This window comes from Parasteatoda tepidariorum, chromosome 7 (genome assembly GCF_982258835.1).
Source record: "Parasteatoda tepidariorum strain Cologne lab strain chromosome 7, Ptep-v5.0, whole genome shotgun sequence".
Taxonomy (NCBI): domain Eukaryota; kingdom Metazoa; phylum Arthropoda; class Arachnida; order Araneae; family Theridiidae; genus Parasteatoda; species Parasteatoda tepidariorum.
Window position 1 is genome coordinate 33,527,737 of NC_141761.1, and position 4,962 is coordinate 33,532,698.

The 4,962-nt window shown below is 31.2% G+C and overlaps 1 long non-coding RNA gene across 2 annotated transcripts; it reads right to left on the reverse strand.

Moving 5' to 3' along the window:
* Positions 1-3,647, reverse strand: LOC147806989 (uncharacterized). 2 transcript variants are annotated; one of them, XR_015435428.1, is made up of 2 exons: positions 3,427-3,647; positions 1-2,516 (listed from the first exon to the last, which is right to left on the reverse strand). It is a non-coding gene; the product is annotated as an uncharacterized LOC147806989 (long non-coding RNA). The 2 variants fall into 2 exon arrangements; XR_015435429.1 differs by having other exon boundaries at positions 3,107-3,647.
* Between the last annotated feature and the right edge of the window lie 1,315 nt (positions 3,648-4,962).

The window sequence follows — 4,962 nt, forward strand, 5'->3', positions numbered from 1 at the left end:
AAACTTAATTTTCAGGAGTTAAAACACCAATTTCAGGAGTTATAAGGGCCCTTAGAAAAAAAAAGCTAATTTCAGGAGTTTTTCAGGAATTTCAGGAGGAGTATGAACCCTGTTATTAGTATCTAGATCAAACATTAAATTAGTTTTTATTTAGAATGCAATAAATGCCACTGATAAAAACAAAAGTAATAAATATTTTTGAAATAATCAAAGTAAAAGAATATATATTATTAATAAAAGAGGAATATACTAACTGGTAGGGCACTGTCTTTTCCTTAACCACGGTGTGATTAAAGACAAATACTGATAAACATTAAAAGATCATTTAATTCATTCTGACTTTAATTATTTTATTAATACTGTAATAATTTATAAACAGTGCTGCACTAACAGTAAACAATCCATACTATAACAATACAGTTGGGGAAAAAAAACTCACAACGATTAAGGTATAATGCCACTGTTAAAAATATACAATTCTCCGAATAATCAAAACATTATAGTAATAAAAGAGAAAGATACTAACTGAGACACTCATATTAGCTTCTGTTAAGTCTAGATCTCATTTAAGCTAACAAAGAATAGAATTAGATCAATCTCCGTGCAATCTAAAATTTTTTATAATCTCTTTTAGTGTTGAACATATACCCATTGCTATTTAGAAATAGCAATTGGCATTATTCATTAGCGTTATTAGCATTATTCATTTAGTATATTTTACCAAAGGCATTTAAAGTGGAAGAGTATTTATAATTCAGGTACAATGCTCTAAACAATCTTCCCTCTGTCCTTTAAGGGTAGAACCAGAATCATTGAGAGAGAGAACTAGTCATAAAATATTCTATTGCATCTAAAAAATTTTCTGCATTGTGTAAAGTAGCACAGATAAGAATATTAGAAAAAAACACTCTCTACTGAATATTTTTCTTTACAGCATCATAGTACTAAATCTGTTCAAGTACTGTCAGGGATCTGTCCAGACATTCTGTAAAAGGTCCGTATTTGTAAAATTGGAAAAAAATTACTTGTAATTTGTGAATATAAAATAAACGCTAAGCCACATTCTTTCAACCAGGGTCCTGCTTTTGTGAATTTGTGCAAATAGGGTCTGTTATTGCAAAAAAAAAAAAAAAAAAAAAAAAAAAACTTTTTCAAGGAGTTTTTAAATTGTAAAGACTTACAAGATTATGTCCAACACTGTAAAATTATAATTAAAAAATAAACAGCAATTGCTGCTACTAAATTAGAGAAGCAACATACAAATATTTGGTATTTTGCCTATACTGCTGAACGCAGAATATTCATTTCGGACGAATAAAGGAAGAAGTGTCTGCCGAAGACAAAATTTATTTAGATTACATCTGTCGTCCCCCCCCCCCGGGAAGGGCTTATTCGATTAACAAAACAATAATGAAGATAAACGAATTTGTGAAGGGTCTGAGTAAAGGATAAATTATTTTGTGAATAGTTAGTTAACGGACCCAAATCTCTTCTAAACAGATATCTGACTGTGACTACTCTTTCTTATTTGTATGGGATGAGTTCTGGTTATCTGGCTAAATGTCAAGACAAGATTACAATATTTTTATATTATTAGTATATAAAGTTGTGTATAAATACACTTCTTTTTTTAGCAACTTTGCTATGCATTCTTCAAAGATGTTTGCCAGTTGAATATGGCCCTGGCAGTTTAAATGTATGTGATCTTAACCAATACATTCATCCACAGATAAAGCTGATTCACAGAACATTAGCCCAAGTAAAATTCACAAAGTTTTAATTACTTCATTGAATCGCTTTATAGTGACGTTTTCAAGATTAACAAAATGTTGATGCATACGCTGATCTTTCAGCAAGAGAAATTTCTAAACTCTTCGTTCGAGAAAAACAACTCAGAAATATTTCTGTATTGTGATCTGACGTGCCAACTACAATCGCCAAGGTGCTAAACAGATTTTAAACTTGCAAATTTAATAACAAAAAAAAACCACATGTAGATAGTTGTCCGGGGGTGGTTACGAGTTATACCTTCTGAGTTCCCTTCTCTTTTTATCATGTCCTGGCGGCTGGCTACCCAGAATTATTCTTCCACAGATAACCAAACAAAATCTCCCCAATAACCCCACAAATTTTATTAACCACACAAGCCAGTTTTTTAAAGTTGGGCATTGTACCCAATTGCACATCATTAGTTCCTTTATTTTTAAGAAAAGCAAAATAAATTATTATTTTATAGCACAACCATAAGTAATATTAATAAAAAAATAAATAAGTATCTGAATTAGAATAGTTACACAAGATACTAACAATGCCAACAAATGGTTTAGATACATAATCATTAAATATGTAAATAAATTACATTTCAACTTACCAACATGAATTAAGACAAAAACACAATCGTCCCTTCACAACTGCACACTTAATTTGTCCACACCGAATCCAGGGTGTGCAAACATCGATATCCCATTTTCATTCAGCATTTAAGTTATTAGCCAAATACTTCTCCAAGGAATCACCTAGTAAAAAAGTATTTTATGAAGAGAAAGAAGAAATATGAAAAGTTTGCTTTACATTGTCCACGTAAACTGTCAAAAATCTTAGGGTAATGAAAAAAATAAAATTATAGATATAGTTTGAGATGTTAAATAATTGAAAAAATTCAATTTCATATTAATATCCAATAAAGATAAATTAAATTTAAGATAACTTGCTAATCTGAATTATCTTCTAATTTATTATAGTATTTGTATTATGTATTTTAAATAAAACAAATTATTGAGTACAAATTGTTTTGCACATAATTATGATACACCTATAGAATAAAATTTTTTTTTTAAAGTATGCATGCTCATAATTTATTCAATAGTTAAGACAACCTAAAAGAATAATAATGAATGCAGTAACTGTGAATGAAAATGATAAATATTATCTAAATTTGTTCCATTTCTCTCAGAATTTTTTTTTAGATTAGTTTACAATAAAATTGAAACAAATTATTTTAGACATGATCAAAACCCTCTTCACTATTTATAAGAAAATTCAATATTAATCTTTCTATATATAATAAATTTTAATTAGCAATATATTTCATAGCAAAAAAAGATACCTCTGTATTATGTCACTAAAATAAACATAAATCAAGTAATTCAACTAAATGAAATTTCATTACTAAACTGCTTCACACAATTTCGGCAGATCAAACAAAGGATTTCTAAGGAAGCAGAGAAAAACTTTGATAAATGAATTTTTATAACGATTTTCTTAAAATACATACATTTTACAAACTATTTACTTTAAAATCTAACGCGTGGTATTCACAGATATTTAATAAAATTCATTAATCTTTTTAAAAATTTCATGTAATTTTTTTATATACTGCTATGAAACGTACACTAATATTATAAATCTTTAATTAATAAGAATTACCTGTAATTAAAACTTTCATGATGATAAAATATGAAATCCCGCGCAGGCAAATACAGAAAATGGCTTCCTCTAACAATAGCTTTTGTTTAAACAACGCCAATTGCTTTGGCGAAAAAGTTTGGTCACACAATCAATATAGGGTTATAAGAAGATTGATGGATAAAAGCTAGCGTCAAGCTCACTCCGCCCAGTTACCAATTCCTAAATTGACCAAATATCCATATTTTCTCGTATAATCGAGTGAGACAATAGGCGAATCATCATATTTCAAAAGTTAAAATAATTTTTTTGTAATCAAAATGTATTATTTTTGAATAGCATTTATTATGAAAAAAGTCTTTGTATCTTCGAAACTATTCGCGATCGCAACACTCGAATACGCCATCTGGGGAGAGACCGGTTTCATGCCTTTAGCCCTTCTCCCTTCCCTCTCCTCCTCTTTTCAGTTGTATAGGAATGTACTACGCTATTTTCCCTTTTCTTAATATTTTTCCTTTTTTTTTAGTAAGAATATTTTTTAAAATTTCCATAATACTTTTCTTTAGAACTATGTTTAATGCAGTTTTCAGTTCCATATAGTTTTTCAAGTTAAAAGATTTCAATCTATATGAAAATCAAGAGAGAAACTAACGTACTTCCTTCCTCTATGACTTTCCACATGCTAATGGGGAAAGCATGGAAAAGAACTCTGCTCTACGCCACCTGCATCGAGAAATATGCCCCACAGATATCGAGAAATATGCCCCACAGATGTTCAAACAGCCCCTAGATAGCAAAATAAAAAAATTTACTAAATCATGCAAAAAATAGTATTTTTTTATTCTTGAAACTTTTAAACTGTCCATTCCATTGGCTTGTGTAGAGTCTCATTCAATTCAGTATATAAAAAAAAAGTACTTTGAAAACTGGATTAGATAGAAATATCAGATGCGTAAATAGGTACAAGAACAAATTTGTACTTTTTTGCTTTTTTGTACATAAATTCAAAAGCTATTAGTCCGATCGTCTCTGGATTTGTATTATCCACGTTAGCGGGAAAAAAATATTGTAATAAAAATAAATACCTTACTTGCCTATTTAGGTCCCGCAGTGGACTGATCGTTAAGACACGGTTCCCAGCAGATCACCGAAGTCAAGCATCACTGGCTACGGTCAGCGTGCGGGTGGGTGACCACTTGGATCAGTCTGCGTAGGGACCGAGGGTGTGCGGTATTGGTCCTCGTTAAACTGTGCTACCGTAAAGTGCTCGACTTCGCGTGCAGGTCGTCGGGCTACCGAAGCGGGGGTGCCATCCCTTCCGCCGAGGATCAAAATTGTGATGGCATGTCTTCGGATCATCCTCCGGGATGCTTCCCAGACCGTCGCCAATAGCCCATTGTGCAGCTCTAGTGCGACGTAAAGTAACAACAACAACAACGACAACAACAAGCCTATTTAGAAAAAATTCTATTATCCCTCTAAAATCACCCACATTTCCCTCAAAGCAGTGTCGGCTAAGCAACGCCCTCTTTCTCTCTAACTTTGAAAAAGAAATCT